This window comes from Tamandua tetradactyla, chromosome 16 (genome assembly GCF_023851605.1).
Source record: "Tamandua tetradactyla isolate mTamTet1 chromosome 16, mTamTet1.pri, whole genome shotgun sequence".
Lineage (NCBI taxonomy): Eukaryota > Metazoa > Chordata > Mammalia > Pilosa > Myrmecophagidae > Tamandua > Tamandua tetradactyla.
Window position 1 is genome coordinate 59,831,864 of NC_135342.1, and position 13,981 is coordinate 59,845,844.

The following is a 13,981-nucleotide window of genomic DNA, read 5'->3' on the forward strand; positions in this document are numbered from 1 at the left end:
TTTACCAATTTGAAAAATTTTTGAAAGTTATCTCCACGCAGTCTTAATTTTCATTTCTTATTACTGGAACTGAGTGACTTTTCACATGCTTATGAAGCATTTTTACTTCCTTTTCTGAGTTCTATTCATGTCCTTTGCTCATTTTTCTACTGAGCTCACCGTCCTTTCTTATTGATTTGTAAAATCTCTTTATATTTTACAGAAACCAGACTTTCCCTTTTAACATAGGATGCAAACATCTTTCCAGTTTGACGTTTGACTTTTGATTTTCTTATGGTGCCTTTATTAATTAAGCACATTTCAATGTAATGGACATGTTTGTTTGTTTTTTTCTTTTATGGCTTCTGGGTTTTGTATTTCACTTTTAAAAGTCTTCTAAGGGGGCGGGCCGCGGTGGCTCAGCGGGCAAAGTGCTTGCCTGCTATGCCGGAGGACCTCGGTTCGATTCCCGGCCCCAGCCCATGTAACAAAAACGGAGAAACAGAATACAATAAAACAAGAAAATGTTTAAAAATGTTTCCCTTCCTTCCTTCCTTCCTTCCTTCTATCCTTCCTTCCTTCTCTCTGTCTTTCCTTTAAAAAAAAAAAAAAAAAGTCTTCTAAGGAAAAACATCTTTCATTGTTCCTTTACTCTGAGATCGTAAAGGACTGAGCCAGGCCATGGTGCATTCAATGGAAAGATAGTCCAAGAAAACCTCGACTTTCTGCATATGAAGATAGTGGTTCCCTGAGAGAAGGCTGACCAAACAGGCCATTGATTTGCAAGGATGGTGCACAATGGAGTTTCCCATCTGAGGGAGTCTTTCCCATAAGGTGTCAAATTCTAGAATTCCCAGCTCCTATATCATTACATGCCTCTGCTTGCTGACATCCTGGTTACTCTGACCATTCCCAAAATTCATCAAAGATTAGAAGGACCTCTTCACATCAAACCAGCAACTGCAGTGTCAATTGGGATCTCCCAGAAAGCCTCAATCTGGTAATAGATGCATGAAAAAGTTTGATTCTCTGGGTCAAATATAACATGTCAGGTTCCTCCAACAAATAACACCAGGAAATGAAATGAGATTTCTTTTGTGACTATCTAGACATACTCATCTATTTCTAGAGATTCTGTTGCTCTCCTACATCCACTAAACTCTTCCTCACTAAAGCCCACTATATTGACTCTGCCTACAACAGAACATTTGCCTCATTTCCTATTTGATCTTCAAATCTACCTCTGAACATGCATATATGCCCCGCCCCCTGCATGGCAGCTGCTAACTTGACATGATACCTGCTCCAGCCCATCTGTCCCCACTAGGCCTGCCTTCTCACTCCAGCCAATCCAGACACTGAGTCACAGAAAGCCATCCTGGAGGCCGATGAGACATGCACCTATGAGACTCAGCCAAAGACCCGGGGAGCACCTGTGGTGGGGGATGCGCAGGTGCTAGGGAAGCGCGAGTCTGGTGGTGGTAACTGAGCTCAGAGGCTCCCTTGAGCATCCAGCCAGAGAGTGGCAGGATTTGGAAACCTGGTTTTGCCCAAGTCATGGGTACCTGTTTCACCCTCCAGGTCTCCAAAACCTCTGGATTCCAACCTGGATCCCAAAGCCCAGGTTTGGGTTTCTTGTAGGTCCTGCAAACAGGGCTGGTCCCTTTACCAGTCTTCCTCACCTGGTCTCCAGGATACTTCCTTTCCTGACCCTCCTCCCAAAGCCCAGGCCATTCCTGAAGTTGCTTATAGAAACACCCCCACAAAGTGACATCCATCTAAGAAAGCATCGTTCCTAAATCAGAGTATTCATAGCAGGAAAGAGAACCTCGTTATGCAGGAGAAAGCTGAAGCTCAGAGACTTGCCCAAGGTCAACAGCTTAGTTGGCCACTGAGGCAAAACCGGAGCCCACGCTTGCTGACTCCCAACTCAGGCCTCCCCCCATCAACCCACCGTGACTCACAGACCAACTGTCCCCCACCTCCTTGGGGGAGGCTCTTGTGAGGATTTTGCTTTTTAATTCTGCTGGGGAACAGGTGGACTTTGTAATGTCATCAAATAATAAGTTGTTATTTCCAGCGACTGACATCCAAATTGCCAGCAAGCCTGAAAGCCCCCGTGGAGCCTGTTGGCTGGGCTAATAGAACCAGGACCTGCAGCTGGGGAGGAGGGACAGCCCTCTCCACTGCAGGAGGGGGAGAGCAACACGGTCCTGCAGAGCCCGGTGACCTCCAGGAAGCTGGGGACAGTGTCACAGCCAATAAAGATAGACAGGGGTAAGGGTCCATCATTAAAATTTTAAACCACAGGCACTCGATGGCCATACAAGCTCAGATGTCATCCCTGAGAGTTGGAAGCCGAGAGGCTGTTAAGGTTCTTGTGTAAAGTTGCCAAGAATTGAGGACATACGCATCATTTATCTTTTGCAAATTTTTGGAAAGAAAAGTTCTCCGTGACATGAGACACATGGTGCAAGCGGAAGCAGGGAAATAAACTTTTCTCACTGGTTTTCCTGAGAGTAATACCAAAATCTCATTATTTGGGAGGGTAGAATTCGAAAAATCTCCAGAGTCACAAAACAGGATTTGGTCTTTTTTTTTTTTTTTTAAACTGGCAATGCCCTTTACCTTATTTGCCCCTCTGTAAGCAATGCTAATAATATGCCTTCCTCAAGGGGTTGTTTTGGAGCTTATATGGAGTACATTATAAAGTACCTGGGACAATAGCTGGCCCCAAGTAGGGACTTAAGATCTAGTTTTGCCTCATCTCCGTATAGAGCTTGAAATGGCCTTTATGATTTACTTATTTCAATGCCTTAAATTTTTCATTTGGGGTAACTGTGTCCCATGACCCTCAGCAAGCTGGAGGCATAATCTAATTCAAATCTCCTGATGGTCTGGCAATGGACCCCCTACATCAGAGAACCAGCACCACCACTACAGCAGGGAGCTTCTCCTCTCAAATACCTCCTCCCTTCTTTCTCCCATAAGCTGAACACCTCAGTGCGACATGTGGGAGTCACATGTAAGGGGTGCAGAAGGCAAGTGGACTGCCTGCAACTGCTGGAGAGTCTCAGCATCTCGGCTTTCTAGGGTAGCTCAGTCCAGCAGGGGTGCTAGGACAAACAGCACCTGCTGGTTGTTTAAACAAAGGGACTCACTGTCTCACTGTTTTGGAGGCTGGAAATGCAAAAGCAAGGTCTCAATGGGTCACGCTTTCTCCCAGAGTCTGTAGCACTCTGGTGCCGCTTGCCACAAGCCTCGGAGATCTTCTGTCACGTGGCAATCTGTCACATGGCAATCTGTCACGTGGTTTCTTCTGGCTTCTGTGTCCATGTCCAGTTTCTTTTGCTTTTAAGGACTTCAGTCTTGTTGGATGAGGCCCACCCTCGTCCAGTATGGCCACACCTTTATTAAGAAATGGGCTCACACTCACAGTGTTGGAGGAGGGGTTGTTTCACTTCCCAATAGTGGCCAAGGCTGGTATTCCACCCTGCGAAGGAGGTGAGCCCTATCTCACGTCCCCCAAGAAATCAGGTATAGTAAAGAGAAAGAGAGAGAGAGAGAGAGGAAGGCAGAGAGAGAGAGAGACGTCTATGACAGTAGAACCCTGGAGGGATTAGCAGTGTGATAAAGGAGATTTGCTTTGACACTGTTTTCAAACAGCTGCAGAAAGAGAGAAACCACAGACAGCTTTGGGTGAATGTGTGGAGCCAATGAGGGAGAGCAAGAATACTGTGAACCATGAGATACAAAGTCTGGAAGAGTCTGTGAACACCACTCCTGGGCCACGCAGCCTGCAGCTGGTGGAGGCGGCATCTTGAGTGGAACAAAGTGCTCTGCTTTTGTTTCTTTCAATCATCTGTCTTGATGGAAATTTCCTGATTTTTATATTGCCAAATAAAAATAGAATTCAAGTAGCTATTTTCATGCACCCTTCTTTCCCGCAATTAAAATAGTTTCAACTCTAAGAAGCTGGGGGATGAGGTAAAGCCCTCCCCCATCCAACATGACCCTGATTTTACTGCTATGCATTCCTAGACCCAGATCAAAAGTTAATTATCCCACATGCGTGGGGCACCTACTTGAGTCCACCAAGGCAGATCCTTTGCCTTGAGGAAATACACTCGACAGAGAAGGCAGATGGAATTTGGAATAAGATTGTGTGTAGCTAAGAAATAAAGAGATGGTTCCTAGAAAATGGAATGAGGGAAAAGAGAAAGCTTCTGGGCATAGTTCAATCCATTCACCAATATCACAAGTAGGGACACCGAGTAGACCAGACAGGAGGAGTGACTTGCCCAAGGTCACACAGCTGGTTTGTGACATAACAAGGACTAGAACCCACCTTTCTGACCAGCACCCTGCATGCTTCCTGCCACACTCAGCTTCTACCTGTCTGTGGTGGGAAGGACCGTGAGAGGTCTCACCCATCATCTCGGGCAGATAAGACCCTCCTCCCAGGTTCAGAGCAAGTCTTCGTGAGGCCAAGGCAGACCCCTGAAGGATCTGAAAGAGAATCCCGAGGCCGCATCCAGGCTTGGCCTTACCTATCACTGTGCATATGAACTGAGCCACGCATTCCACCTCTTCTGTCCGCAGCTGAACACCACGGAGTTTACTGCTTGGCTGTCATAGCCACAATATCTGCATTACTGCTTGGCTGTCATAGCCAATATCTGCAGTGTAATAGAAGTTACTGTTTAGAGGGTCCTGACCGCCCTGCTGTTCAAGCCAAGGAACACCGTCCTGCTCTACGCTCGGGGTCCCTGAGTGCAGGCTCTGTGCTCAACGCAGGTCCTTGCATGTCTGTCCATCTCTATCACAACCCTGCTAGGCAGGTGCTACCATTACCCTATTCCATACCTAGAGACACATGGTCCCATTTCAGTGAGGGAAACTAAGCTCAAAAGTGTTAAGCGACTCGCGCAAAAACACGAAACTAATACCAGGTACAATCCGGTTCAGGGATCCACCGGTGTGACTGGAGTCTTGGCTTGGAAGCTCGGCCAATTCCAATGTGTCCTGATGCTGTGTTTTACTTCTAGTTGGGGTTGGGAGAGGGTGATGCCTGGGTCAGTGAAAGTCTGAGGCTGGTGCTGAGAATAGCGTCTGGCGAGCGCGAGCTGGTGGAAGAAAATAAGGCTTCGGGTCCCAGGTTCTGAACTTCCTGGTATCTGTGGCAGGCGTGATAGTAAGTGGTTGAAGTTTGGTTGGCACACTTGACAGGGTGAAAAGACTCTAAGCAATGCTAAGTCATTGCTGCCTTGTCCCAGGCACAGCAGGGTATCATCATGTCTACTAAAATGCTGCCACAAGCACGCAGTCTGCCAGGTTTCACCCCTGAATCCCATCAGCCTGTTTGGAGGGTGGCTGGCCCTGTCCCAGCCTCCTTAGACATTCACAGGCCAAAACTCTCCCACGCCCTGGTATATGGGTGCGCCCTTGTGACTTGGCTAATCCTTCTCCCCATTTGCCTTCATTACCTTCTCCAGCTGACCCACCCACCTCCACGACTGTTCACGATGGCGTCTATTGGCAGCTGCAACAAAACATAAATTTTACATGTTCATTAAATGTTGTGGTGAACAACATTTTTTCATCTTAAAGGAGAAGCCCAGGGCAATGAGGGAGGGTGTTTTTCAATCTCCCCCACACCAGTCAAGCTGGCATTAAGATACAGGCTGGCAGGGGACCCCCGAGGAGCAGAGGTTGTGCTGAAGCAGCCAGGGCAGGCTGAGACCCTCCAGAAAAGGCTGTCCACCAGGGGACTCAATGATTTGTAATCAAGTTGTGTTTCATTAAGGAGAAAGTGTCCACAGATTTCCTGTGGGCTGCGTTCTTGCAAATTAAAGATAATGGCATTAACAAAGAACAATTGGAAGTCACACACCAGCAGGTGAAAGTGGGCGCAGGGAAACAGGTGGGTGGTGGGGCCCCCTTAGGCAGAAGCCACACTGAATTCCACCTCTGCCCAAAAGGTTGAGTCCACGTGAAAAGCAGCTCTGCCACTCCCCGGCCATCTGACTTTAACCTACACCTTCTCTGGCATTGCCTCTCACCTTTAAAACAAGAAGTTTTGTCTTTTATTCATTATTTTTTTATTATGGTATCATGCATACAACTCAAAATTCCCATGTAAGCCACCTTCCAGTGCACAATTCATCCTACTGGGCACCCATCACCATCATCCATTACCAAAAGTTTTTCATCACTCCATGGAGAAACTCTATACCCATTAAGCAGCAAGTCCCTATTTCCCCTACCCCTCTTCCCTTCCTCCTAGTAACCTGTAATCTGCTTTCTATCTCTATGAATTTGCCCACACAAAATGTGGCATAGAGATACTATGGAATTATTCAGCTGTCAAAAGGAATGAAATTCTGATACATACCATTTCACGGATGAACCTTGAAGACATCCTGTTGAGTGAAATAAGTCAGACACAGAAGGGCAAACACCGGATGTTTTCATGTCCATGAAAACAAAGATTTTTAGGGTGACCAGCCATCCCAATTTGCCTAGGCTGGGAGGTTTCCAAGGACACAGGACTTTTCAGTGTTAAAACCAGGAATGTCCCAGACAAACCAGGATGAGCTGGTCACTCTGCCAGGCTTCCCAGGATCCCTCACAATGCTGACATTCTGCATTGTCCTAATTCTAATATTCTTGGTAATTATTGAACTGCAAGAACCCGTGAGTCCATAACAAATGTGTATTGGGACTAGCAGAGCTCCCAGAACACTGCAGGGCCTTGGCAAGTGCCAGCCCCTTCCTGTGTTCTTGGCCAAGCATTGTCACCTCAGACCGTTCGGAGATCTGGCAAAGCCTTTGGGGATGTCCTTAAGGGGAGCCCTCTCTGCAAGCCCAAAGGTTGATCAATTTCTATTCCCTGGTGAAGAACTCAATGCCCATAGCAGTTATGCGATTTGCTTGAGGATGTTAAGTAACGGGGTTAGGGGTCCAGCCCACCCACTGTCTGCTCCAAGCCCTGTGGCTGCACCCGCCACCTCGTGCCTCCTTTACACACCCCCTCTGTGCACCCGCGGCTGCAGTCAGGGTGAGCGCTCACGGGGGGAGGGGGGGGGGGGGGGCCAGTGCACTTGCGTTCCTCTTCCTGGAAGCATCAGCTCACCATCTGCTCCTTTTGCCCGGATCCTTCCACGGCCTCTGTGCCCACCCGCAGCTATGCAGGCCCCACGCTGCCCAATGGACCGGCGCTCAGCCTCCCAGCCATGCTGGGTCAGATGTCACCTACTCCACGGTGTGAAGTTCGGGCCCTCCCTGTGTCTCCGGAGCTGACTCAGGCTTTGCCCCCTCACCCCCTCAACCCCAAAGACTGCCCAGGGGGAAGGGAAGGAAGCAGAAGGGCGGGCAGGCGGGGGTGGGGGGGGTGGGGGGGGGGGGCGAAGGAGCAGGCAGCCCCACCCCTGTACAGCCCAGCAGTCCCTGGAGCAGAAACCCCTCCATCCCAGCAACCTCCCAGGTCCTAAATGGGCCAGAGAAACCCAAAACCCCAGCCAAGAGGGAGGGAAACCCAAGAGGAAACCGGGCCTGGCAGGAAGTGGCGGAGTGTGATTTTTAATTTACTTTTTCTTGCCCTGAGACAAAAATTAATTTGACTTGGGAAAAAAAAAAAGTAACTTTTTTCACTTGACTTTTGAAAGTAAAATTTCTGCCACTCTTTTTCCACTTAACAGAACATTTCCTCAACTTCTAAGGCTTAATGTTAATAAGCGCCAAAGATGGGGAATCCCCTGAGCTCAGCTCGCATATCCCTGTACTGATTTTTTTTTTTCCTAATTTCCTAGTAATACTGGCTGGTTTATGCTAACAGGAGAGTTAACAGCTAATTTTGCTACAGGGAAGATAATAACAGGAAATGATCTTTAATAATGAATTAAACAGACTCCTTAGATCCTGATTCCCTTTATTGGATAAGGTCAGTGGCGCCTTAAAAGAGCAAATCTATCCTCTCCTGGCCACAGGATGCAGAGAACATGGTCCAGCTGACGTTTAGAATGAGGCATGAGCTCTTGAGATCAGGCTGCAGGTGACAAGGAGTCTGATTTGGTAGTAAGATCATGAGCTTCATGAAACTCAAACCTAAATGCTGACCAGGAGGAACAGTGATGGCTTGTTTGTGACCCCACCTCTCTGGACCTGTCCCTTGTGAAAGGTTTAAGAGGCAAAAGGGTGAGAAAGAAGGAAGGTAGACCGGGAAATTTAAAGCGGGTGGTTTTATTTCTGCCCTCCCAGACTGAGCTCACCAAATCCAAAATGGAGGGAGATGAGTCAGCACCTGGGTGATGGCGTGGGCAAGTTTTAGGCAAGGGGGTCAGGTGACGTCCGGAAGGGGCGGTTCTCTGGAAGTCATGTGTCCGGAAGGGGCAGTTCCAGAAGCCATGTTGGGAGGGGCACACAGCCTCCGCAGCTCCAGTTATAGTCCCCTTACCGGTTCCCCCGACCTAACACCTTGACCTGTCCATGCAGTTCAAGAGACTTTCCTGGTGACCAGCCTGTGTGAAGGCCCAACCCAGCACCCGGCCCATGAGGTTTGAGCTGACCTCGTCGTATTTGTCCCTCATTGTACAGAGGAGGCAGAGCTTGCAAGGTATTTTCATATGCATGATATAATCCAGTCCCCAGAATCACCTCCCTTAAAACCATCTAGGTGAGATTAGTCCCATTTCAGGACAAAGAAGGTCAAACATTTTCTAAGGAGCTGTGCTCAGCCAGAGAGAGGACCAGCATTCTACGGCATGTCATCTGACTAAAGTTTATTTCGTCCGTCTGGTCCCCATTCTTGATACTGGCTGCCTCCATTTATTATTTTTTTTAATCACACAGACTCTTCATGAAAAACACTTTTCAGGACACACTGCCAACCTATGTATCAGTTTTTATTTTATTCATCATACTCATGTTCTACTCTATTAATTTTATAATCGTACATACACAAAAATAGAAGGAATACATAAGAAGCAAATATAAACTGAAGTTGTAATGTTCTAATGTTTTCTTGAGGGAATACGGATAAACTGGAGGAAAAGGGACAGACCTGTCACATCAGAGGAAGCAGGGGGACAAAAAAAAGAGGCAGCAGAGACATAGATCGAATGGGAGTTTGCTCAAGGTCATACAGAACTACCTTTCCAAGCTCCCTTGCCCAGTTCTCTTTCCATTATATAGGGTGGAGTTGGCACTGATGTCAGCAAGCCCTAGGGAGCCACTGAGGGTGTTTGAGTGAGGGCAGAGCAAGACCCAGCCTGCTTCAGGATGATTATCCCAGTAATTTATTACAGGCAGAAATAGTTTCACTCCTGCCAAAGCGCTGGCTCACATCCTCTTCGCCAAAGCCCATGTGTGGAGGTTCCGGTTCCCAGAAGTTTCCAAATCGGGGGATGTAATTACAATGTTTTAAAGCAAACAAATACACACCTGAGTGGGAGGACTGCATATTTACTTGACTAATTAAAGGGAATTCACTGAGAGGATGTACAATAGTGTTGGCCTCTTTTTATGGTAATCCTAATTGACATTTTCTTTTGACATTTTATTAGTAGCTCATCTTTATTTTTATTGTGCTCTCAGTAAGGTACCAAGGCGAAGCATCATACTCATTGGCAATAAATGAGTGTGGCTCATGCATCACGTAAATAGCAGCGACTCGGGGAGCCCGAGATGCAGGGTGCCAGTTATCAGCCTGATGCAGGGATGGGAGGGGCAGCACCCGGGCGATTATCGCTCACAGTCGGGGCGCTTCCAATTTACTGCCTGGCTGCTGAAAGCGCCGGTTCTGTTCAGCCCAGCTCCCAAAGAAACCACTGTCTGTACTCCTGGGCCCGCCACTAACACTGTACACCCATGACCACAAAGGACACGCTATTCAGCAGCCATCCCAGCTCCCCCTGCCGCCGCCTTCCCAAGGAATTGCCAAAGTCAGTTGTTTCAATTCAACCCAGTTAATACATGTCTTCTGAGAATCCAGAATGTGGGTTCAGCACGATATTGTTTCATAAAAAGTCTGGTCTGAGTTCATCTCTCTGTGCCTCTGTTTTCCTATCCATAAAATGGAGATTCAATGCCTAATTCATGGAATTGTTGTGAGATTTAAAGGAGCAAATTCTGTAAAGCGTCTAACACTGATATTTTACAGATACATTTGTGAATCCTACCAAGATTTTCTGAGGGGCAGCAGTAAATACCATTAACATCACTCAAGGACCTTCAGACTAGGACATGTTGGCACGAGTGCCCATGTAGACCCATAAAAACTCTCAGTGTTGGAGAGAGAAGTAGTCACAAACACAAATGACTGTAATAGTTGGCTGCCCACAAAAGTTTGGGCGCTGAGGAGCTACTGAAGGTCTCCGAGCACAAGAGGGCATGAGCATAGCTGTGGTACAGCCAGAGAACCCATTGATTCCTTGAATGTAACTGCTGCAAATCTAGATGTACTCTAAGTGTAAAATATACTCCAGACTTCAAAGACCGAGAACAACAAAAAGAATGTAAAATATCTTATCAACAAATTTTATACTGATTACATATTGAAATGATAATATGCTGGGTTAAATGAAACATTAAATTAATCTCACTTATTCCCTTTCACTTTTGTTTTTTTTTAACATGGGCAGGGACTGGGCGTCGAACTCAAATCTCCAGCATAGCAGGTGAGAACTCTGCCACTGAGCCACCGTGGCCCCCCTCCATTCACTTTTTTAATGTGGCTACTAGAAAATTTGGAATGACAAAGATGGCTCAACGTTATGTTTCTACTGGACAGCGCTGCCTTGCAGTGTCTGCTGAACAGTCAGACTAGAGAGCGGCTGGACATAGCAACAACCTCTGGGCCATTTCACTCCAGCCAAACTGCTGATGTCCTCTCAGTCCATCCCTGCCTCTCCTGCTGCAAGTTCACTGAGTAATTAAAATGCCTTGAAGCAAAGAACCTGGCTCCTGAGTGTGCTTGACAGTGTTCAGAGAATTTTGCAAAGTTGTTTCTGCACGAGACGTCAGGATGTGTTCTAGAACAGCCAGTGCCATCGAGAGCAGGAACTGGGGCGCAGAATGCTTGGCTCTTTGCACCGCTATCTGGTTGCCATAGCTCACACCCAGCAGCAGCCATTTCACAAGGTGAATTAAAAAGCACCCAGCATTTTCTTCTCCAACTGGCATCGAATGGCTTGTTTTTCTGTGAATAGTCCCCTTGAGGAGAGCTCTCTAAAGCCTGCAAGAGCTATCCCAACAGATGCGTATATGACGCTTCAAGGGATGGAGAACGGACAAAGTGGATACTGTTCCCCAGCATCTATTTGGCTTGGTCTGCACGCCCCAGGCTCAGACATGAAATTAAACCAACTAATGCGGCTGACCTTCTGGGTGGGGACTCTGAACTTGTATCTGTCCCTTTCTCCATCAGCAGAATGTGGAAGCTAGATTGCAGTGGTTTGGAACATTCTGGGAGGAGGTGTACTACTCGACTAACTGAGTGAGTGTGTTTGGGAGTCAGTGAGCCCTGGGTTCAAGTCCTGGCTCTGGATCATATGACCTAGGATGAGTACTCGGCCTGCGGTCTGAGCACAAACACACACACACACACACACAGTTGTTTCCCCATTTTCTCTTTTGTAAAATAGAAACGTGGATAATGGCAACCTTGTGGGTTGTTGAGAGTAATGGGGGAAGGACACGTAGTGCAATACTTGGCTGCTTGGCACATAGTAAGCACACAATCAAGTCCTCTAGCAAACAACAAATTCATGGTTTGTTTTGGAGGCACAAGTCCAGGCCTCAGAAGACTTTGGTCAACGCTGGATTTGACCAAGCTGCCGACAGCTTCTGATAAGCAATTCAAGCTGAGTGATTCTGACTCTTCTTCCAAGTAAAGAGGGTCTGCACCCAGCAGAGGGGAGGACAGAAGGGACAGAGGTGCCTCTCTTGGGTGATTCCTCCAGGCTGAAAGGAGATTGTGGCCCCAGTGAGCACAGCTGGGACTGGGGGGTCAGGAAGCCTGGACAGGATCTGAAGAAGGGCCAGGCATGTGGGGGATACCCACTGCGGGAGGCAGGATTCTAAGACAGTCTCTAAGATTTCCCATCCACTGTATACTGGCCTTGTATAATCCCTGCCCCCTGAATGTGACCCAAACACGTGAATAAGATGGGCTAGCACTCCCTTAAGTTACATTATAGAGCAAAGCTGGAGAGATTTTTCAGATGCAGTTAAGGTCCCTAATCTGTTCAGTTTGAGTTAAAAGAGAAATCATCCTGGGTGATCCTGGCCTAATCAGGGGGTGACTTCAAGCGGGTTTAGCGGTCAGAGATGAAGCTTCCTCTACAGGCTCTCCAGCTGGCCTGAAAGAAGCAAACAGCCATGTGGTGAGAGGGGGAGGCTGTGGCAGTCCCTGACCAACAGCTAGCAAGAGAATGAGGGCCTCAGCCCCACAGCCTCTAGGAAACGAATTCTACCCACAACCAGCGCCCTTGGAGTAGAAGCCCCGCCTCAGATGAGCCACACCTGAGTTCAGCTTGCTGTGACTCTGAGCAGAGGGCCAACTAACCCAACCTGGACTCCTGACCCACAGAAACTGTGAGGTAAATGTGTGTTGCTTTAAGTTGCTAAGTTTGTGGTGATGTGTTACAAAGAAAGAGAAAACGAAGACACCCCGGGCACACTCCATTCCACTCCCTTGCTCACAGACAGCCTGACTGGGTGGACCCTGTTGCCTAAGCCAATCAGGTGAGCCCCATCGTTTCCAGCCTCAGTGATTGGTGCGAGGCTGGGCATGTGACCCACCTCGCCCAATCAAGATGATGCTCAGGGCGTTGGTTTGCTCTGCGGGTGGTGCAGATCTGGACCCCGTACGCTGCTGTTAGCTGGAGAAGATGCAGGCGTGATGTGGAGGATGGAGAAAGGGAATCCCGAGAAAAGGAGCCACAGATCCCACAACCTCGTGACTTGGGAAGCACCGTGCACCCCCAGGCCTTTCCAACCGTGGAGTCTTGAGCTTTGTCAATAAATTCCCTTTATTGCTTAAGCCGTGCCCTGTTGATTTTTCTGTGTCGTGCGATTTGCAGCTGGAAGCATTCTGACTGATCAGGAGGTGTCTGGGAATCCACAGTGCTGCCTAACTCATGCCCAACAGCTGCCCCTTGGGGGTTTAATAATAATGCCTTGTACTGTACTTTGCTTCCTCAACAAGAATTGATTGAGCACTTAATATGGGCCAGAAATCGCACTGCTGGGGACAGAGCAGGGAGATGGCACACACTGTCCCTGCCTCCTGCATCCTGGAGTCCCGTGGAGGATACTGACAAGCAAACCAGCCATCACAAAGCACGCAGGCAGGGCAAGGCGTACACTTTGACCCAGTGGCTGCGTGTCAAAATTAGTAGTTAGCCCCCACTGAAGCTAAATGGCACTGTCATGGAACTCAATTCTGGGATGAAAGCACAATTCGACCTTTCATTTTAAAAGTTAATGATTATTACAATTTTTTTCATTTTTGTTTTAGTATCACTTTTGAGCATTCGTGTTTTAGAGTTAGGAACAAGAAATCCTCGGCACTGAAAACAGTTGGGGGCCTGTGGCCTCTGACCTTGATTGTGTGTTATTAAATAAATGCTTACTCTCGACTGAGGTCAAGAGAGGAGAAAGATGCTTGGGGGGTTGCCTCATCTTTCTCCAGCATTTTCTTTCTTTGTTGTCTTTATTATAACTGGATCAAAGATTCATGTTGCACATGATTCGGGAGTTTTTCCTTCCATTTTGAGGTGGCAAAGTGGCCGTTTCCAATTCATCCTTCCAAGATATGAAAAATTCCCAATCTTCTTGAAATCCTCATGACTTAGAGTTCCTAAATACAGTTAAATAGTTCAAAATTAAATGCAGTTATTAAAGTTTATTTCGTTAAACGTTATGAATGCTGGCTCAATAACAATGCTACAAATATAATTGTAATATCTAATTTCTCATATTCTGTTCTTTATTATTATTT

The 13,981-nt window shown here is 47.4% G+C and overlaps 2 long non-coding RNA genes across 4 annotated transcripts in view; one reads left to right on the forward strand and one right to left on the reverse strand.

Annotated features, from left to right (window-relative positions):
* LOC143659543 (uncharacterized) overlaps positions 1–4,308 on the reverse strand; it is a 170,132-nt gene extending 165,824 nt beyond the window's left edge. For both annotated transcript variants that reach the window (XR_013163603.1, XR_013163602.1), the window contains exon 1: positions 4,065–4,308. This is a non-coding gene — a long non-coding RNA (uncharacterized LOC143659543). The remainder of the gene's footprint in view (positions 1–4,064) is intronic.
* Positions 4,309–4,329: 21 nt separating this feature from the next.
* LOC143659542 (uncharacterized) lies at positions 4,330–13,061 on the forward strand. 2 transcript variants are annotated; one of them, XR_013163601.1, is made up of 5 exons: positions 4,330–4,816; positions 5,475–5,902; positions 8,473–8,593; positions 10,620–10,655; positions 10,769–13,061. It is a non-coding gene; the product is annotated as an uncharacterized LOC143659542 (long non-coding RNA). The 2 variants fall into 2 exon arrangements; XR_013163600.1 differs by having other exon boundaries at positions 10,620–13,059.
* Positions 13,062–13,981: the final 920 nt, after the last annotated feature.